The sequence below is a fragment of the Panthera leo genome, chromosome B2, assembly GCF_018350215.1.
Source record: "Panthera leo isolate Ple1 chromosome B2, P.leo_Ple1_pat1.1, whole genome shotgun sequence".
Classification (NCBI taxonomy): domain Eukaryota; kingdom Metazoa; phylum Chordata; class Mammalia; order Carnivora; family Felidae; genus Panthera; species Panthera leo.
In genome coordinates, this window is record NC_056683.1 from 23679610 (window position 1) to 23705502 (window position 25893).

At 38.9% G+C, this 25893-nt stretch overlaps 1 protein-coding gene across 7 annotated transcripts in view; it reads right to left on the reverse strand.

The window, feature by feature from the left end:
• Positions 1-25893, reverse strand: part of CDYL (chromodomain Y like) — a 242135-nt gene that overhangs the window by 180624 nt on the left and 35618 nt on the right. The window contains exon 1 of one of the 7 annotated variants that reach the window (XM_042938027.1): positions 2083-2099. The exons of the other annotated variants lie outside the window; for them this stretch is intronic. The gene's annotated coding sequence lies outside the window, so the exon portion shown is untranslated. Of the gene's footprint in view, positions 1-2082; positions 2100-25893 lie in introns of those variants that run through there. 7 annotated transcript variants of the gene reach the window in all.

The following is a 25893-nucleotide window of genomic DNA, read 5'->3' on the forward strand; positions in this document are numbered from 1 at the left end:
AGGTTTTCTGACTCCAAATCCAGGCTCTCAACCACTAAACAGAACTTTCACATATCAGCTTTCAATAGTAATACAGACACAGAGTCATAGTGTTGCCTACAAGTAAAGGAAAAGAAGTTAGAAAACTCACCTATCTAAAAAATACCATCATATTTTTTACTCTCCTTTCAACTATACTCCTATAGCTTTTTTTCAAAACTGAAACAAAACCCAGAATCAAAAGGTCAGTTGTGCAAATGTATCATTTCTTTGCAATGTACTTATTTCTTCCCCAATAAATGTTGAAGAAATGAACCATCCTCATACCTTATGCCTATCTCCCTATGGAACTTCCATAGGGCTGACATTCAATGAACATGCAGAATGAATGCAAATTTTGAACAAAATGTTACTTATAAATGAATTCTGCTAGAAAAGTAGTGACTAGAAAACCTGAAGACATGAATAAACAAAGAAAGAACTAAAGTTAGTTCACAGTGCACTAGTGGTAAATGTATTGTCTTCAGGATCATAAGATACAACTTATGTATAAGGTGCTACTCCACCCAAACACCAATTGGAATGACTTAAATGATTAGGTATTTATAACCACAAAAAATAATAAAGAATGAATACACAAACCCAAGCCAGCAAGAAATAATCTAATGTAGAAACCAAAATCCCTCATATGTACTTTCCCAACTGTATGTCAGCCTGGAAGATCTGCATCTATCTTAACTTCTGCTTAGGGACCTTCCCCATGCACACCACTTGCTTTCCTAAAAGGGAAACTTCTTGAGGACAGGGAGATTTTTTTCCCTTTTACATACCCAAATGACCCAAGATAGTATCTTGAATACACTAGGGCACAGCTAATGTGTAAAATGGTTGAAGAGAATGGGACGTTTTCAGTGCCAGCTAAGGTACACTGACCACATACAATGTAAGGGGAGGTAACAATCTCACCATTATTTCTACAGAAGGCAGCCTCCTCCTGAGAGCTTTTGCAGGACACTTGCTTTTAAAAAGCAACAAAAAGTTGCTAGAAGGCTATCTGTTGGCAATAGAGTGCCGTTCTATGCCAAGAGCAGTAAGACACCCAGAAGACACCTCAGAAGGTTCACCTGGTACTTAAGGTTCATCAAGGTGCTGGGTCTCTACTTGTTACAGACGCTTACTTAAGCCCCTAAACACCCAGGTCCCTAAACGCATCATAAAGGTGAATCCAGAAGAGTATCCAAAAGTTTTAAGACTCTCACAAAGATGTATTTATAAATACATATAAACAGAAAATCATTTATCCAAAAGAACAGAAAGCCTTCCAAGCTTCTGTACTCCCAGGAAGTCTACTTTGAAATACGTCAAGAAGTTACACCGAGACATACAAAATATGTCTAAAGATCTAAACAGATAACTCCAAAACTTGAAGTTGAAGCTGGCAAACCCTTCGTTCATAACTTATAGCTCTGATTGTGCCCTTTCTTACTTGCAACGCTGCGGCGCAAATGAATGACGGTGTATCAGCGTTAAATTTAAATTTCCTGGCTCTGGCCACAATGCTAACCTAATTAAAGCATGTGGTCAACGTTTAGCATTTTCGGTGCGTTATTTTGCATCGCTTTGGCTAGCAGCAGAGCCGAGACAGTTGCACTCTTCCTTTCGGCGCCCCACTCCCCAAACCGGAGGCAAAACCCTCTCCAAAACGCTCTATTAAATGGACAGGAAAAACACCCCCGCACCGCCTACAGACCCCGCCAAGCGGTAACAGGGGCTTCACACCCACTGCCCTCGCCAAGAACACTTTGGGCTCAGTCTGAGCAAGTCGCTGGTGTCAGCGCTACTTCCCCACGGCCGGAGCCCCCCCACGAGCTCGACAACTCCGGGGAGGCCCCCCCCGCCCGCCGGGCCCCTCAAAGCAGCGTGGTTCGGGCTCCCCTCGCACACATTTCCCGTCCAGCAAACTGCGGCCGCGGAGGGGGAGGGGGCGAGGCGGGCGCCCGCGGCGGAGCCGGGCCGTCGGGCTGGACGCGGCCGGGCCGGGGCCGGGGAGGGGCGGCGCGGGGCGGGGGCGGCCCGAGGGTCCGGGAGGGGGAGGGGAGGTACCTCGTACAGCTCCTCGGAAGCCATGGTGGGCGGCGGAGTTGCGGGCGGGCGGGAGGGGCAGGGTCGGGGCGAGGCGCCGCCGCCGCCGGGCGGCCGACACTTTGTTTCAGTTGGGTCCCTGCGTGGCCTGCGCTTCCTGCTCCCGCTCCCGGCGCCGGGAGCTCAGCACGGACGAGCCTCTCACACTCACTGCCAGTGCGGGCCGGCGGCGGCGGCGGCAGGGTTGTGCGCAGGAGCAGCTGCGCAACGCGCCCTCCGCGCCCCGCGCTCACTCCCCGGCGGGCCGGCTCGGGCTCGGGCTCATCGCGCCCCGCCGCGGGGCCGGGCCGGGCTGGGGCGGGCGCGGCGGCGGTGCACGGCGGCGCGGCTGGCTCCGTGGCTCCCCCTCTCCGGTGTAGTGCAAAAAGCTTCCTACTTGCGACCAAAAAACCTGCCCCGGCTACTGAGCATGCCCAGTGCGGCCGCCCGGGCCCGGCGGAGCCGCGCTCCCGCGCTCCGGGTTTTCGGACCGCCCGCGCGGGAGGGGCGGGGAGGCCGGCGGGGCGGGGCGGCTGAGGGGAGCAGTGGGCTCCGCTCCGGGCCGAGGCGGGCGGGCTGCCGCCGAGAGCAAGCCGGCAGGAAGGGGAGGAGCCAGAGAGCGGTGGGCGGGGCCGAGGCGAGGCGTGGGCGGGGCCGCGGGGAGCGGTGGGCGGGGCCCCGACTTCTCCAAGTCCCCTCGCGGGGGGTCGGACCCGGCTGCGGCGCTGTCCGCCTGTCCGCCTCGACGTGGGTGCCGGGACCCGGGCCGGGCGGGACTGAGGGCCTCGAAGGTCGAGGCGACGGCGGCGGTGCACACTGGGGCAGGCACTGGCGGGCCCGAAGTTGGGCAGGGGGCCGTGGGAGCGAGCTTCCCGCGTCCGGAGCCCACTGCCCCGACGGCCGCGCCCGGGTCGCCAAATGCTCGGCCTCCCACAGAGCGCAGAGCTCCCGCCTCCGTGCGCCCGCCGCGGACGCCCGTCCGGGGCCAGGCCGGCCCGCAAAGGGCGGGCGGCGTGGCCAGGTGGAACCCCCCGCCCTAACACGTGCCCGCCTCCCCCTCGGCAGCCGTCAAGACCCGGAGCCCGAACAACGAGCCCCGCTGTGTGGCCCGGAGCGCTCCGGGCACGCTCGCTGGGCGGCAGGCTGGGGGTGGGAGCCGGGGGCGGGAGCCCGGCGGAGTCGAGGGCGGCGCGAGGGCGCGGCTGCCTCCACTCTGCCCGCAGCTTCCCCCACGCCAGGCCTCCCTGTTCCTCTTGGAGCGTCCACCTCCTCGGAAGGGGAGCTGGGAGGAGGGGCTAGAATCTGGGCTCTGGGAGGTCTGGGTTCTAATGGAACGAAGCTGTCAATGGGGGGAACGGCGTGGACGACGAAAACGACAGGCCTTCGCGGTCAGAACAGCTATGGGCTGACACTTCCGACACTTCTTAGGAGAGATGGGCAAAGTGGGGACGGCCCGCCTGGCTAGCTCCCAGGACACACCTGCCGGGAGACTGGACGTGTCTCCATCCGTGCGGAATGAGGAAGGGGCTTACTGGCTCGACTCGCCCAAAGAGCCAGCAACTTCAAACTGTCCTCCCGAACTTCTCCACGGGACACTACGTAAACATCGTTTCACATTCTCTCCCCACCCCCTGCACCTGGAAGGCACACTGGAGTCTACATTTTCCCCAAAGGGTCCTCTGCTGCCACTGCCTCCCTGGTGCTCTATCTAGCGCTGGTTCCTAACCGACCTCCCACTCACCAGGCTCCTCCCATCACTTTACTTCTTAAAAACCAATTCAATTGGGCCCCAAACACACAGTTTAACTACCACAGGGCTTTTCACAGACCCCGCTGAGTTTCCTGCCCTCCCCACTCCCGGGAAGGAGCACAGCGCTTGCCCTTAAGTCACTTAAAGTCCAGTCAACATTCTTTTTACGCCGTGTCTCTACCTGCAATTTCCTGGGCCCGGAACGCTCCCTTTCAACCTTACACTCCAGCTCCGACGTCACCTCAAAAGCATAGCCTTCTGCCTTCCAGGACAATATGCCACTCCCGTCTTCAGCGGCTCTTGAAGCCCTCAGGCGTGCCCCCATTGAACGGCTCATCTTACTGTTTTAACTGTTTCTCCACTTTTCCTCGCACGCCCATTTCTAGGCTGTGACCTACCAGATCTCATCTGCAAATTTGACTCTCCAGCCCTAGCTCCATTCTTTACATACGAAATAAGTTTTTATTCAAAGAGTTGGAATTCCAACGTTCGCAATAAAGTTTTATACCCACACATCCAACTTCCATTATCAATGCTTTGACAACAGAATCACAAATTAATGGCCGACCTCCTTTACCTGCTAAGGAGCTCTCAAGCTCTGCCTCTTTCCCTGATGGCCCAGCCAGATTCTCTCTGCCTTCTCCAAATATTTGTTTCTCTTTCCTCCCGCTTAACATTTCCATTATCTGCTGCATTTAATTATTGTCTTTCTCGCCACACAAATTCATCAACGACAGTTGTAAGTTCCCTGAAGGCAAGGACTAGGACTTCATATATAATCTGTGAAGTCTCAAAGCAATTACTGCACACACCTACTGCAAGTACCCAGATTTGCAGGAGATGGTTAAAAATCACACAAACATAAGAAAATACAAATAAAAACGAGATTCTCAATATAAAGTGAACAGACACATCTTACATGTAAACCCATGTGCAATGATAGGTTAATAGAAATATAAAAATAAACACTTCTTCTTCTCTCATGGCCACCACCCTAATTACTGCCACCATCAGAACAGATTTTAAGCACTCACAAGTTGCTCCACCGTGTGCTTAGTGGTCTGTAATGTTAAATACACTGTCTCCAAAGTCTCCAATACAACCACCATTACCAAGGGGAGAGGGGGAAGAAACAAGGATAGAAAGACACAACAACCATACTCAGATATATTGAGCTAGTACATTTCATATATATATATATATATATATATATATATATATATATAATCATAGTGCTAAGATGACGTCCGTCAATGTGGAGAAAAAGAGGAGGGAGGAATTACAATTTAAAAAAAGGTAACCCCAAAAAACCAATTTATAGGGACCTTTAATTCTGATGACCTGAATTATTTATGTTGCTGTGATTAGTCATCAATATTAAAACAATAACCACTGGGTAGAAGTCACCTCCATAACAAAGCGAGAGTAAGCCTTTCTCCTAAGCTCAGCTCCAGCTACCTCTCTCCTCCAACAATTAGTTGCTTTCCATGATAATTAAGAACACTGGCAAAGGAGACCAGTACTAATATCCAACCAGTGACTGAGAACTTGAGCAAATTTTCAACTGTCCACTTTGTTCCTTCTCATGTCTTCCACAGAAAACACCCATCAGTTTACTGAATGCTATTTTGCTTATGTATATATTTTACCTCAATTAGTTCAAACTGTCTTACTTTTAAGCAAATTCTGCTTTCTTCGTTCATTTTACCATATAATCATTTATCGGTGCTCATAACAGAAGTAAATACATCCAAGACCATATAATGGCTTTGAATTTATACCACCTTCTTTGAAATAGTGAAGTCTTACAGTAGTTACCATGACCACGTGTGTGGGTGCTGTGAAAGTACTTTCTCAGTGAATTGAGAATAAAAGTGAAATCACATCCCCAAAACACATCAAGAAAGATATCTGCATTGTACCAAAAATATATGCAGCACAATAGTATGTTCTAGTAATATACATAAATCTCATGGATTACAGAAGTGGTCAAAAAGTGAGATGACATACATACGCAGTTAAAATACACATCTATCGGCAATAAGCTTCAGCTCTTACCTGACTTTGAGCCAGTGGTGGAGACCAACATAAATCAGTTTACTCCTTTTCCAAATTTATCTGAATTGGTGATTGACTATCAGCACCACTCAAGCGAAGACTCTTCAGATCCAGAGTGGAAGCCATTTTCCATCTCAGCCTAAAAATGACTAATCTCAAATTAGAGGGTCTCCCCTTTTCCCATTTAACCGACCAACCAGTCACTTCTTCCATTCTCCCAAGAATCTGCATTTCATCTACATTTCAATTCCCAGGCTCCCTAGAGGGAATGGGGGATGGGACTGGAAAGACAAAAGAGGCCAAAGGCAGGTTGGGTGGCTGTAGAAAAGCTGCTGATAATGATTCCCTTCATCAGTTTTGCACCCCAAAAGCATCTTGGCTACCTCCTCCAAAACCCCAAATTTAACTGGTTTTTATGAAGAAGTGAGTTTGTTTGTTTATGCACACTGTAGCCAAAGAGAAATTAAATACTGTTCTTGTTATAGAACATTCATTCCACACAACTTGGGGAAATTCCTACCTCAATCACCTACCAAAAGAAAGTAAGAAAATTTCAAGCCTGAGAAGCAAAAGGGAGCAACAGAGAGAACCAGTCACAAGATGAATTCAGATGCTAGGCCGGTCTCTGAACTTAGAGCCAACCAGTTCTTCTTTTCTTGAAAGCTTAAATTGGATACCAGTGTCCTTTTTCTCTTCTGGACAACCAATAATCTCTGATTCTTGACTTCAGCTGCTGCTTCCTCCCCTGGCCAAATAATCAATTTTCCCATTTCAACTGGCAGCCTCTTGCTCCCTGCATCCATCTTGGTCGTCACAGGTATTATTCTCTCTGGTATCTAATCCAGCTGCCACACTGCTGTTTCCTGGCCCAATGCCACCCAATAATCTCTGCCCTAGTGATATTAATTCAGAGGCTTCTTCACATCTGATTTCACCAATTTCCTCTTAAGTTCAGGTTCCGACATTGCCTAAACCTTATCAATGCACAACTAAGGGTCCTTTTCTTTCTTAACTAGATTTAGTGTTTAATTGTTGTTCCTTTTTCTATTTAGCTAATGCTGATTCTACCAAAAGAATCCTTGTAATATGTATTTGATTGAAGTAATCAAGATTGAGAAAGTTTTCATTCATAACGTCATCATTACCCCATCTTCTGGAAAAAGAAAATGACCAAAAGTCATAAAGAGCAAACAGCCTTGAGGTACTGGCATGACCTTCTGGTTGACTTTTTACCAGGGAAGTAACTAATTCATTTTGGATTTTTTAAAAAAAGCACCAAAGGTAAATGTCCCTTTAATTATTGTGATGGATAATTATGTTTGTCATTCAACTAAGACCATCCCAGTAAACTCATTATCTTCTGGCCCTTTCTAGAGAGAGATTATCAATAAGAGAGAGCCACTAAGCAGAAGATGAGTGTGGACAACATAACATAAAGACAACAGAAACATCCAGCCCACCAAAATTAGCCCAGGTCTAGAACAGGACTAAAATCTAAAGCAAAGATAAGAGATTCAAAATGAATTCAAAAGTAAAGCTGGGACCACACAAGCATACAGAAACATGTATTGGTGCTTGGTTTTTTCAATCACTGGCATCGGCTAGTACAAAGGTTTCAAATTGTGGTCCCCAGACCAGTAGCAACAGACTCAATCTGAAACTTGTCAGAAATACAAATTCTCTGGCACCCCAGAAATCTGTTTAATAAGTCTTCTACGTGATTCTGATACATGCTAAAGTTTGAGAAGCAGTGGTTTAGAATAGTTTTGTTTGATTCTTTGTTGTTGTTTTTTATCAAGCCACAGATTTCAAACCATTAACGGATCTTTAGATCATTTTAGGATATCTTCAGTAGTATTTTTAAAATGAGACAAAATGGAATAGATAGAATGGAATGGGCTTGGAAGAAGGATCAGAATGCATTCATTACTCTATGTTTCTATTATGTACACATACATATTTATATATATACATATAATATATATACACATAATATATATATATGTGTACATATAATATATATGTGTACATATAATATATATACACATAATATATATGTGTACATATAATATATATGTGTACATATAATATATATGTGTACATATAATATATATACACATAATATATATATATATATATATATACATGCATACACACACATATACATGTATATTATTACATACTAGGTCATAATGTAAAATATGTTCCTTACATTTTGATCCAGATAAAAAATTTTGAAAACCAATGTTAAACCCCTCCATAGTTGGGTTGCTCATTATATATGAATGGTATTGCCAAAGTGTTCTAAAACCATTTTCTTAAATGGTTTAGTGATCCCTTTTTTGTAGTACAAATTATTTCTCCATAAATACTACAAAGGTGTTTGGACCAGGTTCCTTTCTGAATTATCACATACTCTAGAGTAATATATTTTGAACTAATGAGGATTTATAGTACAGATTTAGGCATTTTCTTTCCAAAGAATATGAACACATTTCCAAAGACTATTGCTAACAGACTACAAAAAGTGAATGCAGTTTAATTTGGTCAACAGTAATATTTAAAAAAAATAAATAAATACAAACAAGAAGCACTTACCCTGTTCTGGGAACTGTTATCAGCACTTTACAAATATTAACCTTTTTAATTCAACAGGCACCAAATAAAATTATAGCTAACATTTGCAAAGAACTGTAAGCAATCACATCCATCCATAAAGCACTTTTTGGAATAGGCACTATTATTGGCCTGGTTCCTAGTAAGTGGGGAAATCTAGGGCCTGAGCTTTGAACCATTAAGTTAAAGTCACTCATCCACCCAATAAATATTTATTGACCATTTATTGTATGCCAGACCCCTTGTTAAACAAGGTATATACAATATCCCTGATATCAGGCAGCTAATACTCTACTGGGATGGATAGACATTAAATTAGCAAGTAAAAAGTCTCAATTATAAATCTCAAAAAATTGCAGGACACTGTGAGCACATAGGACCTGGAGATGAGTCTGGTCTGTTGCTCCCCCAAAGACAGTGTCCATTACCCCACGGGTACTCTACACATATTTAGATACCAGCAAAGTAGGATCAGTGAAAAATTATTTTCAAATAATATACCTAAAAAAAAGCATCTAAGTATCCATCATGGGAGAATCAACATCCCAACTTCCATGTAATTGCTTTATAATTTAACATAAAAAAATAGAATATTAAACTTTCAAAATGACATTAGAGGATACAACAAAAACCTGTGTACCACTCCCCAGCTTAAGAGTAATATTTCTATATTCAAGCCAATACTTGGCAGATTTTTGAATAATTTACGGAAGGTAGGGAGTATACTATATTCCATTCAGTATTCAGGGTTTATTTAGTTGTTGTTTTTGTAAATTTTTAAAAATGAATTATTTATATTTACAGAAAAATTGCAAAGCAGAGCTGGAGGCAAGGCTCGACCCTACAACCTTGGGATCATGACCTGAGCTGAAATCAAGAGTTGGATGCTCAACCAACTGAGACACCCAGGCGCCCCTCCCCTACTATTAACATCTTACATTAGTGTAGTATACTTATCACAATTAATGAGGCCAATACTAATGCATTACTATTAACTAAAGTCATTACTTTATTCAGATTTCCATACTTTTTACGTGATGTCTGTTTTCTGCTCCAGGATCTCATTCAGGACACCCTATTACATTTAGTGACTTTATCTCCTTAGGTTCCTGTTAGCTGTGACAGTTTCTCAGATTTTCCTTCTTTTTGATGACCTTGACAGTTTTGATGAGTACTCGTTGAATATCTTGCAGAGTATCCCTCAACTGGGATTTGTCTGATGTTTTTCTTGACTGGGGTTATATGTTTTTGAGAGGAAGACCACAGAAGTAAAAATGCCTTTCTCATCACATCATATCAAAGGTATGTACTATCAACATGACTTATCACTGTTGATGTTGACCTTGATTGCCTGGCTAACGTAGTGTTTGGCAGGTTTCTCCACTATAAAGTTGCTCTCCCCCCACCCCTTTCTATTCTCCACTGTTTGGAAAGGGGTAACAATGGGAAGCCCACATTAAGGAATGAGGAGCTATCCTCTTCCTCCTCCTTGTGGTCAGACTATCTGCAAAAATTATTTGGAATTCTGTGCAGGAGACTTGTTACTTATTATTTATTCAATCATTTCTATTAATATGGACTCATGGATATTTATTTTATACTTAGGATTACAAGCTGTACTTCTTTATTGTGTTACTCTGACTGTTCTAGCTTTGACTATTAAGGCTCCTGTGCCCCTTTGACATACCCTGATCATGGTTGGGGTGTTTAAGTATGTGTGTATGACCAATTCCTTACTTTCTGACATTATTAGATGCTCCAGACTCATCTTGTGTATTTTCTGCTACAGTTATAGAATCAGCCATTTTTCCAAGAAGCTGTGGTTCCTTTTAGTGAAGAATCATCTTAGAAAGCAAGATGTGGATGCTAATATGCTGATGGCTATTGGGATATCTTTAGGTTTTGATTAAGTTATACCTAAAGTAGTGAGCTAAAGTCTGAAAGAAGAACTAGGTTAAGAGGATGGTAGAGATGGTCCCAGTCTGGGGGAAAAGCTTGTGCAAAAGCCTAGATGTTTAAAAAGTCCATCTTGAAGAATCTGAAAAAAGCTGGTGGGGCTGCATCGCAGAGGGAAGGGACATATAATGGGATTAAGAAGCAGCTGTGTTTTGTGGGTCATGACAATGTCCTTGGTGTTGTAAACAGTAATCTGATCAGTATTTTTAAAAGCATGGCTCTATAAAGAATAAGTGGTTGGGACAGGGTAGTTAGGGAATTATTGTACTTTTGCATTAATTTTGATCCTTTTTTTTAAGATACAAAATTATTTCAAAATAAATTTCTGGTGAACGCTTTGCTGATGCCAAGCACCTATTCAGTATGCCCATGAAGTTACTGGCACTGCCTTTATGATCTTCATTGCAACATTAAATAGAAATGGTGATAGTGAACATCTTTTCCTGAGTTTTATTACAAAGGGAAAATTTTCACCATTAGAAATGATAACTGCTAAAGTAATTTTGTATTCATATTTAACTAGATTAAAGAAGTTCTTTTTTAGTACTAATTTTATTTCTTAATAACTTTTTAATGCTTTTATTTTATTTTTGAGAGAAAGAGAGAGAGAGCAAGTGGGGAGGGGCAGAGATAGAGGGAGACACAGAATCAGAAGCAGGCTCCAGGCTTTGAGCTTTCAGCACAGAGCCAACACGGGCTCAAACCCATGACTGCGAGATCATGACCTGAATTGAAGTCAGATACTCAACCGACTGAGCCACCCAGTTGCCTCTATACTACTAATTTTCAAGAAGTTTTATTAAATCATGAATGGATATGGAATTTTGTCATCTATTGAAATGATCATATGATTTTATTCCTTCGTTTTGTAAACATGTTGATTTATATTGTTTTTAATTTTAAACTAATTTGACTTTTCTGGAATAAGCCACATTTGGTTTTGATGCATTATCCTTTTTATAAATTGCTAAATTTGTTATGCTAATAATGTGTTTAGGATTTTGAATCTATATTTATGAGAAAAGTTGGCCTGAAATTTTCCTTTCTTATGTCCTTGTTGGGTTTTGATATCAAGTTATGTATGTCTCATAAGAGGAATTGGTATACATTTCCTCTTTTTAAATTTTTGGTTTGTATATGAATGCTATTATTTCTTCCTTTATTATCTATATGCCTTTGCTTGTAAACCATCTGATCCTGGGGCATGCTTGTTGGAAGGCTTTAAATTATGGATTCAATTTTTTTCTTTTTTTCAATTGAAGTATAATTAACATACAATGTTATAGTAGTTTCAGGTGTACAACATAATGATTCAACAATTTTGCACATTACTCAGTGCTCATCATAAGTGTACTCTTTAATCCTCTTTTATAGATTCAAGTTTAATAAATGAATATTCAGGTTTCTTTCTATGTCAATGTATCCACTTTATATTTTCAAATCTGATGGCATAAAATTGCTCAGAAAATTTTAATATGGGTAGGGTCTGTAGTAATGTCCCATTTCCATTTTTCAAATTATGTGTAACTTCTCTTTTTCTTTATAAGTCTTGTCAGAGCTGTATTAATCTATCAGTCTTGAAAATATTGATTTTGGACATTTTGATTCTCTGTTTTGGAAGTGTCTATTCTATTTTGTTATGCTCCTACCATTATAATTTCTTGTTTAATTTGGGTTTTATTTATTGTTATTTTTCTAATTTCTTTAAATGACTTTATTGACTTTGTCTTTCAGTTCAAATGTATGTATTTAAATCTATAAATTACACTGTAACCCACAGGTCTTGATATTTTACATTTTCATTATCATTTCTTCAAAATATATTTGTTTCCATTGTGGTTTCTTCTGACTTGTGGATTATTAGGAGTATCATTAGAAAATATGGGGATTTTCTAGTTATTTTTTGTTATTTCATTTCTGGTTTAATTGAATTGTAGTAAAAAAAAAAAACATGAGCCGTAGAATTTCAATCCTTTGAAATTTGTTGAGACTTATTTTGTGTCCCAAATATCCTAATTTTCTATACGGTACTTCAAAAGACTGTATTTTGCAGTTGTTATGTGCAGTGTTATTTATATATATAAAACTTATATAAGTTAACATATAAATTATATAATTATATATTGTAAATTAAATATTATATTATTTACATATTAATACAAATATGTATTAAATGTAAACAGTAATATAGTAATAGTATAGTAATATGTTTTATATATAAATATTCATTAATGTATAGGGTAATATATTCTTATAAATGGAGATATATTTATATCTATATATTTCAGTTTACTATTTATGCTGTTCTGCTATTTATGTTGTTCAAATCCTTTGTCAGTTACTGGAATGGATGTGTTCAAATCTCCCAATATGATTGCTAATTTGTCTATGTCTTTTTAGTTCAGTTAGTTCTTGCTTTATATATTTTGAAGCTAATTATTAGGTACATACAGGTTTAAACTATTATATCTACCTGCTAAATGAAGCATCTTGTTATTATAAAGATACTAATAATACTTTTTGTATTATTAATTAATGCTAGTATGTTAATAATCCTAGTCTGAATATTGTCATATACCAGTATACATTAATATATTAATAAGTGGTATATTAATACATCAATGTACTAGTATGAATTCATATTCATTTTTTAAAATGTTTATTTTTAAGACAGAGACAGACAGAGCATAAGTGGGGATGGGGCAGAGAGAGAGGGAGACACAGACTCTGAAGCAGGCTCCAGGCTCTGAGCTGTCAGCACAGAGCCTGACGCGGGGCTCAAACTCATGAACTGTGAGATCATGCCCTGAGCCAAAGTCGGACGTTCAACTGACTGAGCCACCCGGGCGCCCCTCATATTAGTATTATTAATACTAGTAGACTTTTAAGTCTACTTTATCTGATATTAAGATATCTATAACCAACTTCCTTTTGATTTGTGTTTGTATGATAGATAAATCTTTTTCCATCTTTGTGTTTTTAAAGTTTCTGGATCATTATATTTTTGATATGCCTCTTAGAAACAACGATTTTTTAAAATCCACTATGACAGTCTTTGTTCTTTAATTGGGGCATTTAGTCCATTTACATTTAAGGAAATTACTGATATGTGTAGTAATATTATTGTACTATCATAATAATCAGTATTTTCTATTTATCCTGCTGGTTGTATATTTCTTTTCTCCCCCATCATCAATTTGTTTCAGATTGATTGAGATCTTAAAAAACAATATTGTCATTTTTTTCATTACCTTGAAAGTCATATTTTCTTTTACAATATATATAATGGTAACCCTAGAAAAAATAACCCTAGAAAATATAACTAAGTTTAATGTCAATACTTTTATCTTTTCCTAGATAACACAAAAATCTAAGAATACTTTATACCACTTGTTCCATAGTCTACTGACTCATGTCTTATCCTTATTGCTGTTTTGTATTTTAATTCTCTATTTAAATTCCAAAAGTCATTATGATTATTGTTTTATATAGCCAATATTTATTTAGATTCACACACATAAGTAACCATTTATCTTTTTCACTGTAGTTCCACTCTTCTATTGGAATCATTTTCCTTCTTCTTGAAGAACAACCAATATATTTTCTTTATTGCAGATTGCTGCAGATGAATTCTCTCATTTTTGTCTGAAAATATTTATTTTACCTTTTTATGGAAGGCTATGTCACTTGGTATAGAACTCTAGGTTGGCAATTTCTTTTTTTTATAAAAAATAAACAAGATTTTTTCTTCCAGCTTTATTAAGATATAATTGACATATAACATTGTATAAGTTTAAGGTGTATAGCATGATGATTTGAGACATATATATTACAAAATTATTACCACCATAAGGTTAGTTAACACTTCCATCACCTCACATAAATACAAGTTTTCCATGATGAGAATATTTAAAATCTACTTTTAGCTACTTTAAGATATATAGTACAGTATTGTTAACCATAGTCACCATGCTGCATATTAGATACCCAAAACTTATTCATAACTAGAAGTCTAAATCATCAAAACAATTGGTTCTGGTGATGTTACAGTTTAGTTTGAAGAGGAAAGATAACAAACTCTTGGCCACTAATAGATATATGAAGTTCATAAGTCATATATATTACGCATTTATAAGTCTAATGACTTACACATGTGTGCTCTTTATTAAAGAATATACAAAATAGAAACTGGTTTAACTATTATTAAAAACAGCTCCTTATGAGACTTGATTTATTGGACTGATAATTAGTATATCAATGGTCTTAAATAGTTCCTTTTAAATTACTAAATGATGTGTTACAGTATAGCAAGAACTTGATTAATTCCAGTCCAATTAACAAAAAAAAATCCCAGATTGTTTGGCGGATTTATTTTTAGAAGTATGAGAATAAATAAAAAAGACCACTCAAATGAGAGCAGTTCAGAGCTTGCTATAGCAAGGAAGTCAGCCACAATCACTTGTAGGGGGAAGAAACTTACAGGAATTCATACGCAAAGAAACTAAAAAGTCGGACGAGTGTGAAAGCTTATTGGGAGATAAAGGAAGTAGTCAGGGGTACTCTGATTAGAGGTTGTTGGCATAGGGAAGCTGGAAATGGGATAACTAGAAGCAGAGCATCTTATGTGATTGGCTTAGAAACATATTTGGCTTTTCTTCCGGTTGTTCCTGAGTTGGAATTGGGGTGCAAAATGCAGGTCACTGGCAGTTCAGATTCTGACTATTCTGGGGCAACTGTTGCAGAAACCATGATTTAGCTTCCTGGATTGATTGTTTGAGAGATTGTTTCTTATTTCTTATTTTCTCTCAGTATTTTATATATTTTTTGTCTTCTGAGTTCCATTGTTTCCACTGCGAAATCTGCTAGATTTTTGTTCTTTTGAAGGTAATTTGTCCTCTCTTACTATTTAAAAAATTTTCTCTTTTCTTTGTTTTTCAGTAGTTTTACTACAATGTTCCTAAGAGGTTGTGTATTTATTATTCTCACTGTTCATAGGATTCATTGGATCTATGGATTGATATCTTTCACCAGTTTGGGAAAATTTTTCAGCTATTATCTCTTAACATTGCTGCTGCCTCAATCTCCTTCCTTCTTGAAATTCAATGAACATATGTTAGAATTTTTCACTGTAGTCCTACATGTCTTGCTATTTTTTCTAATTTTTCTATTCTTTTGTTTTCTAGACACTTTTTCTGACTTATCTTTAAGTTTACTAATTCTCTCTTCAGTTGTGTCTGATCTGCTCTTAAACTTTTTTTTGCTGTTTATTCTTTAATCCAGACTATGATTTTATTTATTAATTTCTTTCTAAATCTCCTTGACCTTAATAATATGGTTATTTCTAAGTTAGTGTCACAAACTCACATTTGTAGCCTCTGTGAACCTGTCTTTATTGTCTGCTGTTTCTATTAATTTTAGTTCATGTTATTTTACTCCTTATGTGTCTATTTTTTATTATGGGCTAGATACGATATTTGCAAAATTGTAGAAATGTTTGAGGTCCAGGATAATGCTATCTTTCTCCAAATTGGATTTATGTTTGTTTCTGCCACCTACACAAGTGTGCAAATACTCAAATGTTACCCAAAAACAATTTTAGAGATTGATGTAATTCAAACCTGAGCTACAGTCTCCAGGAGAGCCTTTTCTGCATTACCCTTTTCCTCAAGTCACTTTGAACATCTCTGTAAGAGAGAGTTCTAGCTTAGTATTATAACACATATTTGGAAATATAGTCAGAAAGGTGAGCTAAACCCTGAAATTGCATAATAATTTATACCAAATTGAGAACATGTTAAAGTTCCACATCAAGGAATGGCACAAGGCCAGTGGACTTTATTTATAAGGGGTATGATGGGGCTGGGATTTGGGTTGGTTGGGAGCGAATTACAGCAAAAGCATGAAGTGAAGCCTCACTGATTTATTTGTTTTTCTGAGAGTTAGGCTTATATTTGATAAGTCCATCTATAGTAAACCCACGTGTTCCCCTCTTTACTATAAATATTTTAACCAGGCATTTTCCATTCCTGCCAGGTTTCTTTTTTGTCCCTTTGTGCCAATTTTGTCATAGCTTAGGTTCAGATTTCTCACCCCGAATAGCTCAGCTTCGCATCTACCTTCCTCTATGCTAGAAATGGATGACCTGCCCCTTACTTTGCTGAGGCTTCTCCTTTCTTTATTCATTGCCATGAATATTCCTCTAAATGAAGCAAGCTTTTTTTCTGATCAATCCACAAGGAACCAATGCCATCAGTATTTAGCATGAAGCCCATCAACACTGCATGGTCTTCTGAAAGTAGCATAAACATTTATTCTTGGTAAGTTTACTACTTGGATAATCTTTTTTTAAATTTTTTTTAATGTTTATTTATTTTTGAGAGAGAGACACAGAGCATGAGCAGGGGAGGGACAGAGAGAGAGGGAGACAGAATCTGAAGCAGGCTGCAGGCTCTGAGCTTTCAGCACAGAGCCCAATACAGGGCTTGAATCCATAAACCATGAGATCATGACCTGAGCCAAAGTCGGATACTCAATGGACTGAACCACCCAGGTTCCCCTAATCTTTTTTTTTTCTAAATTACCATGTTGTTTTTTATGTCTTTGGTCTTGTTGATGTTTTAATGCATCTCTTCTCTCTGCTTTAGAAGAGAGCTCCAAAAAAAAGTTTTAGCCAACAATACCGTGAACTCATGAGCTCCTAGTATATAGGGTGCAGTGATGATAGTGAGGTCAAAATGCCATGAATTATTACTGGTGCATTCTTTTCTTTTTAATTTGTTTTATTGAGGTATAGTTGACATAAAATTGTAAGAAATTTAAAGTATACATAGTGGTGATTTGATATACATATTTGATACACATATACATACATTGTGAAAGGATTCCTTCAGTCTAGTTAATTAACATCCATTACTTCACAAATTTATCTTTTTTAAAATTTTTGTAGGAATCTTTGAGTTCTATTCTCTTAGCAAATTTCAATACTACAGTTCAGTATTATTGCCTATATTCACCATGTTTTTTACATTAGATCCTCAGACCTTATTCATCCTAAAGTGAAAAGTTTGTTCTACTGGTACATTCTTCCAGTAAGTTGTTATGGAACACTGAGTGGGGTGGGTAATTCTTTTTTGAGAGAATATGACTGTATTCGGCTGAAATAAGTTCATGTAGATAAAAGATTGTTTCAACCCCAGGTTGACTGACTAACTTCAGTTAAAGAAACAGCAGATTTGCTTTCGGTAATAGAGGTAAAATAACACTAATCTGTTCAAGGAAAGTTATTGTTAAAGTCTTATAATTTTTTTTTTTTTTAATTTTTTTTTTCAACGTTTTTTATTTATTTTTGGGACAGAGAGAGACAGAGCATGAACGGGGGAGGGTCAGAGAGAGAGGGAGACACAGAATCAGAAACAGGCTCCAGGCTCTGAGCCATCAGCCCAGAGCCTGACGCGGGGCTCGAACTCACGGACCGCGAGATCGTGACCTGGCTGAAGTCGGACGCTTAACCGACTGCGCCACCCAGGCGCCCCTAGTCTTATAATTTTTAAAATAAAAAGATCAATGGATTCATTTAGTTTAAGCTATAGGATCTGAAGAGTTACTTAAAATATAAAAAAATGAAAACAATTTAAAATGTAATATGTAAGCATGACTAAATAAATTATAGCATATCTATAAAATAAAATATTATATAGCCCTTAATAATAAGATTTTTTCAAAGATGAGGAAATGCTTATGTCTTAATGTGAAATGAAAGAACCTGAGCATAATGCATAAAATATCTCTGGAAAGATGCACATACCAAAAACTAAAAAAGCTGGAATGCTAATTTTTGTTAAGGAGGAGAAACAGGTGACTGAGAGTTAGGTCAGAGGAGAATCTTCTCTATATCCATTTGTACCTTCTGATCTTGAAACTGTGTGAATGTATTACTTAGTTTTTAAATATTAAAAAATTAAAATGAATAACCCAGAAATATAAATATTATATACACAGTATAATTTCAACTATGCAAAAATGTACATAGAAAAATATGTAGCAGGAACCATGCTCATATACCAACATGATTCTCTCTGGAATTATAGAGTTTTTATTTCTTCTTACTGTATTTCTGTATTTTCTATAGCTTTTATGTAAGAAAATGTATTTTTGATGAAAATAAATTTTATTTGAAAATAAATAGAAAATATGAAATTTTAAAAACTTGGAAACTATTTTAAATATCCTTTACAGGTTTACACCTTATCATCAAGTTTTTTCATTTAGGAATAAAGTCATCCTTTGGGAGGATTTTAATAAGTTTATTATAAGTGAATAAAATTTAACAGTGCATTTTCTTCAAAAGTTAAGTTGAAATGGTTTCCTGTTTCCATTAGTAGAAAAGGTCAATTTTCACTTAAAAGATGAAGTCCATTCTCAGAGTTAGGAGAATTGAATTCTCACAGTGGGTCTGCAGTAGCTATGTACCTTGAACAAGTAATGTAACTTATATAGGTTAAATAATTTTCTTTTTTTTTTTTTAATTTTTTTTAATGTTTTTTATTTATTTTTGAGACAGAGAGAGACAGAGCGTGAACGGGGGAGGGGCAGAGAGAGAGGGAGACACAGAATCGGAAACAGGCTCCAGGCTCTGAGCCATCAGCCCAGAGCCCGACGCGGGGCTCGAACTCACGGACCGCGAGATCGTGACCTGAGCCGAAGTCGGACGCTTAACCGGCTGAGCCACCCAGGCGCCCCAAATAATTTTCAATTTGGAAACAAAGAGCTTGGGCTAGATTAAGGTTTCTAAGCTTTTGGTATAACTTGGGACCTGTACCCTTTTAAAAAAAGTACTGTGGAAACCATCATCAATTTGCCAACTTTTTGTTTCATTAAGGAAAATCATAGCAGTCAAACAGAACTCACAACTGCTACCCTCTACTATATATCATCAACATTGTTTCATAAAACAAAGGAATTTTAACACATACACAAAGTAGGAGAGTCATAATCATAAGATATAGGGTAATTATTTAAATTGTACTATTTAGTTTTACCAAAAAAATCATTATAAAAATGTTTTTCTCATTTTCTTGAAGACATGTGTTGGGGTCATGGTTTAGATAAGGACTATTTTCATTCTAAAATAGTATGATTCTAAGTAAAGAAATTGGCAACAAACTTATTTTAAATAGTTTGAGCTTATATTCTATACACTTATTCATGTCAATCAATTATAGATACAGTGGTGGCCCAAACCAATCATTTATGTTCACACAGAGCTTGAAAAAACAGTGACTTCCTTCAGTTATCAAGTAAGCATAATAATTTCATTTTTCAATACACAATAATGGCAGGTACTGGCCTAAATGCTCTATACCTCACTGAATATCACCATAAGCTCTGAGGTAGACAGAAGTAACTCCATGTTATCAAAGAATCTTAAAGTGACTGAATTTCCACAGTTGATTAGACTGGAATTTAGGTGCTATAAATTCTAAAACCTGTGTTGTTTTCATTTCCTCTATCAAAGTAATTTGCTTTCCTTGAATATTATATTGTTCATAGGCGATTTATATGATAACTCATTCTAAATCTCCAAAGAATATAGAAAGTGTTTGAAATCCATCCTTGCCCTCTACGAATTTAAAATCTGACCAAGGAGGCAACACACACACACACACACACACACACACACACACACACACACAAGAATTTTCCTCAGAATGCAAGGCAACATAAAATTGTGCTGAATAAGTAATAATAAATACAGTAGGCAAATTTTTGAGGAAGGTAAAAACCACAGAACCAACTCTGAGACTTGAGTTGGGCATTTCAAGGGTAGGGGTGGGAAAAGAATATATACTTCAAGAGAGGAAAGACTTTGTGAACAGAAGTTTAGAAGGAAAATGAAATGCTTGTTCCAGGGAAAATGAAGAGAGCAGAAGATTGAAGTGAAAGTAAAGTGAAGGCCGATAAAACGGTAAAAATAGGTTAGAGTTGAATTGTGGAAGCCCTACACTGAAGACTTCTGACCAGCTAATGACAGGGCAGAGGCTGCCCTTGGGAAGGTTCAACAGTAGGGAATTGGGGAAGGAAGGCATGCATGAGAGCTAGCGGCAGAAAGAGAGGACAGCGATTTATTGGAGACATTAATGAAGAAGTCTGTGAAGTACAAGAAGAATGGATGAAAGAAAAATTGGAAAGAAGCAACATGTCAGGCCTTGTGATGGATTTCATATGAACAGTGATAAGGAGGGGAAGGATCAAATAAGTATCCCAAATTTTAAGCTTTATATTTAGTAGGAGAATTACGGTATGGTAGGCGAAAATAGGGACATCATGAAAGTTTATTTTGGAAAAAAAAAGAGAATTTAATTTTAGATATAAGTTTGGGAGGCAGCTTAACATGACAGACTGGAGTTCAAATTTTGTTTTTGCAATGTTGAGAAAAACTTGCTGAAAGACCAGGGCAAGTTTCTGTCTCTGTCTCTCATTCCCAGTTTCCTAATACGTAAAACTAAGAAGATAAAACCCACCAGTAGGGTGGTTCAGAGGATTAAATGAAATCTGTTTTTTTTTTAAGTTCATTTGTTTATTTTGAGAGAGAGAGAGAGAGAGCATGAGCAGTGAAGGGGCAGAGAGAGAGAGGGAGAGAGAATTTCCAAGCAGACTCTGCACTGTCAACACAGAGCCCAATAAGGGGCTTGATCCTGTGAACCGTGAGATTATGTCCTGAGCCAAAATCAAGAGTCGGATGTTTAACTGACTGAGGCACCCAGGCACCCCGGAATGAAATCTGTTCTTAAAGCACCTATTGTAGCATGTACTGTATACAAAAGTTTTTTGTTTTTTTTTGTTTTTTTGTTATGACTAAGTGTCCTGATAGCACTAACAAAGTTCACTAAATGGCTGACCCAATGAATGTCAAGTACTAGTGGAAGATCCAGTAAATAATCTGAGCTGAGAAATTGGAACTCAAGTGAATAGTCAGACTGGAGAGTCAGCTGTTAAGAATGATAGTTGATGCTTTAAGGGTTAGTTACCCTAGCAAGTGAGAAGAGAGAAGCTGTCAGACTGAGTGGTGAACTTGGGTAATATCTATAGTCTGAGGGTGTGAGGAGGAAGAGAAAACGTTTCATAAGGCAAAGACTTAATCAGAGAGCGAATAAGAGAAGAAAGAGGAGGTGATATTACAGAATTCAAGAGGGAATGATTTCAACAAAGAAGTAGTGAACATCTCCAAATGTTTCAGAAAAGGCATATACCATGTTATTACTTAAATTTTAGAGCAATTTCAAGAGTTGGCACGATTGTCAAGAGCATAGGAATAAAAGTAGTTGGGAAATAACTCTTTAATTTTCAAATGTTCCTTATTACAAGTTACACTTCATTTGTTTAATGTATCCAGAGAACAAAGGGCAAACTTCAACCAGTCTTTGTCCAAATTGTCACAAAACTAAATGATATAGTCCAACTGAGATTTGCATGTTGATGAGGCCAAGAGCTAAATGTCAAAGGTCAATTGCCTTATCTAACCTTCAATATCTGGTTATAACTTCAAGAGATCTTATGGGGCTAAATACATCTTCTGATATGAAAATCTGTCAACTTCATGGTCTTGGAAATATGATCTATTTATATTCATGACTTACATATGCCTCTGAAAAATCATAGCTGCGCATCATCCCCAATGCCCAGCTGCTGCAAGTACTTGGCATAAGGAGTTTGAGTTGAGGCTTTATTGGCAAAAGATGCCAAGGACTCCATTCAATCCAACTGAAATTTATGAAGTTACCACAATAGATTTATAAAAATGAGTTGGTTTGCAAAACATAGGCAATACAAAGAGTTAAAGGACATTGTCAAAGGGAAAAGGGGGTAAGGAAATCAAAGCAAGGATAAAATTATTACAGTGCAATGCATTTCATTTGCTAAACAAATTTGACTCTAAGTTTCCTAGTGGCCAGAGCACTCCCAGTTATGAGGTTGCTGCTACTATTTGTAAGATAAAAGGATGTTTCGTAAAAGCCATGGTTCTCCTGAAGCTGCAACCCCAGGGGAATTTCTCCTATGGGTCCTCATAAAGAGGAATCCAGCAAAGTGGCAGCCTGAGTTATCAATAAGATCCCTGTGTTAAATATAGTGATGCATTACTTAGGGTCGGGTCTGATAGCACCCCTCTATGTATGCACAATTCATTCAAGTCCATTCTCCAAGGAGGCAAATATGTGTGATCTAAACACACAGGACTCTCACAATCAGGTTTGGTCCCAGGGTAAATTTTAGGGTATCTAGCAGAACAGACAATATATATACCTTTCAGGGAATTTCCACAAACATTATTTTTCAAAAACCGGTCTCTGCTAAAGGACTGGACAGTAAGGAGTATAAGGTTGTATTCTCCAGTGAAAGCCCAGAGTACAAGTATTCTGTATGACCTAGGGCAGGCACATGTGCCTTGATCACTGGCAGACCCAGGGGAAAGACAAGGTTCTTTTGTGAAAGTGATCTAGTCTAGTTGAGCTCACAGGTGGTCAAACACTTCTAAGGGAACCCATGACCTACTGACTGTGGACAAGTCACCATTTTGACTCCTTTGCGCTTATTCTCTCAGTTTAAAATAATAATGAAGATTCCTAAAAATATGTACTATTTTGGTTTGCGCAGTTTCAAATGTAGTCTCCCATTTTTTCTGATTTGATCCTTATGGCAAGATGATGAAGCAGGGCAGACACAGTCTTCATTTGATAGACAATTCCCCCACAAAAGGAAGAGGGGGCTTCTAAAGATCTTCTTTGAGGGCTAAGATTCCATGGTTTTCACTATGAGATGTCTTGTCTATCTGATCCTTCAGGGATAGCAGCCTTGATTGTTTAAGATTCACCTATGCTTTTTAAATGTAAAATTCTAGTTGGCAGGTAATGGCTTATGTTAGGAGAGCACCATGGAGGTGTTCCGTCAATATTATCCTGATTTCAGCCCACACTGTACACTTAAATCTTCCCTGTTCTAATTCTTCTTCACCGAAGTTAGGATGAAATCCTGTTAAACTGCAAGTTCAGAAATGTACATTTTTAAAGTTGTCATGCCAGCAGGCAAAAAAGAGTATGACTGAGTGATGACTTACAGCTTTAAAGATGCATAAAAGACCTTTATTTGGAGGCACTCCCAACCCCCTCAATTGCCCTTCACAACATTCATCTTGGGCAGGAAGGAAACGGATCTCTTTCCCCATGGTTTCCAGCCTCAGGGATGGTAATGGGGCATTAGTGGAATTCTCAGAAGCACCCAGCCCAGGATACATTGCAAATATTAACATGGGCAAGAGGCTGCTAGGAAGGCCCGATATCCCTGAGCTAATTGCCCTGCCCATTATTATGGCTTCATTCTACAGGGGATTCATTGGGTCACATGTGCAGCAACACAGACTGGAGATGGGAGAAGCTATTTAATGGCTGCAAAAATAGAGATGCCATGCAGGCCGGCACACAGATGTGGCCTTGCCCAGTATTACCAAATTCACGCTGGGCCCTGAGCCAACAAAGCAGTCGCAGGAAGGATGAGCAAGCCACCTCCATAGCATGTGGCTATTCCTTCAACTTAGGAAAAGAAAAGCCTTTGTTAGGCATTTACAATGAATGAAAGTGAAGATTTCCTGGATCAGTTTGCATTTCCAAGTATGCTTTCCTCTTCTATCATTTCCCCACCTCTTAATTGGGAGAAGTTTTAAAACCAAAATGGTTAGGTAGAGTTAAAGCTGGTCTGTACCAAAATGGAGCAGATTATCTTGTGAGTGGGTTTTCCATCCTCAGCCCTGAGCGGAGAGTGCATTTGTGGGGATATAAGGGTGTTTCATCCACAGTTTTCCTGTTCTTTTTGTAAACAACTGTCCTTCTCATGGTCATCATTAAAGTTCCAGACACTGAAGTTGGCTGAAAAGCAAAACGAAGTACGCTTTGAATATATTTTATAAAGGGGAGCAGGAGTGAAGCAGGAAAAGTATATTGAAATGTTTAAATAAATGTTATTCTTTTGGAAGAATGAATGTGTTGTAGACCAATGCTTCTCAAACTTTAATGTGGCTACAGGTAATCCAGGGACCTCATTTAGAAAATTTTTTGTTTAATGTTTATTTATTTTATTTTTTTGAGAAAGAGAGAGAGAGAGAGAGAGAGCGAGCATGAGTGGGGGAGGGACAGAGAAAAGGGTTGAGAGAAAGAATCCCAAGCAGGCTCCATGCTGTCAACACAGCCTGATGCGGGGCTCGATCCCACAAACTGTGGGATCGTGACCTGAGCCAAAATGAAGAGTCAGATGCTTAAGCTACTGAGCCACCCAGGTGCCCCTCCAAGGACCTCACTAACGGGCAGAGTCTGACTGCGGGTCGGGGGTGGGGCCAGAGGGTCTGCATTTCTAACATGTTCCCACGTGATGCTTGTGCTACTGGCCCACAGACTACACTTTACATAGGAAAGGTATAAATGTAGGTTTATATACCTTGTTAGCAACATTTCTATCATTAAAAAAAAATAATTCTGGACTACCCTCATTAGACCATTAGAAGGGCATTTTGCTCAAAGCCAAACGTGTAATTAAAAATGCTAGGAAGACAGGTCTGACTTTTTTACCATAAGATAGCAAACTCATTTCTACAAAATTACAGTACAAAATCTCCACTTTTTTCTCTAGCTTCTATCACTTACATGTACTTTTCATAGCCATTTAGTAACATCATGCTTATTAATTTTAAGAGGACTAAGCAGTAGCCACTCTCAAAAGGGTCCCAGTTTAGAAAATAAATTATAGATTCACTCTATTTACAGCCCAAACCTGCTTGTATAGTTACCTGGCATTTAACAGACTGTTGTCCTGTATTGCTTATTATTTCTATTTGTGTGTATATCTTAGGTTTTTGATGAGATTACGACTTCTCTGAGAGCATTTCAATCATTCACTTGATCAATACTAAAACAACCTGGGGTCATTATCCATATACAATTGAAAGTTGGATTCAGATAGCTCTTAAGATCATAGAAGTCTGTTCAATAACTATCCGGGTAGCAGCAGCAGCCCTGGTAGAACAAATTCATCCATCCATCTATCCATCTATCTGTATGTCCATCTGTCCATGCATCCCATCTTCGCTCCAAACCTTATTTAAAACCACTGTGCCAGGTGCTGGGCAGGATCCTAGAAGTACAACAGCAATCAAAGTACAGCCTCTGCCTCCAAGACTTCTTGTTTATTTCTTCACATAGAAATATTTATTGACTCATTTTTACAAAATAAACTTTTTTTCCCCAGCTTATTCAGATGACAGAGATATCCTCTGTTTGGAGAAATAGGAACAGGAAATGAGAATCTATTGGAATGAGCACAGATCCGGAAATACACAGAAGGTGGTTTTGGCTCAGGTTCCAAAATGGTCC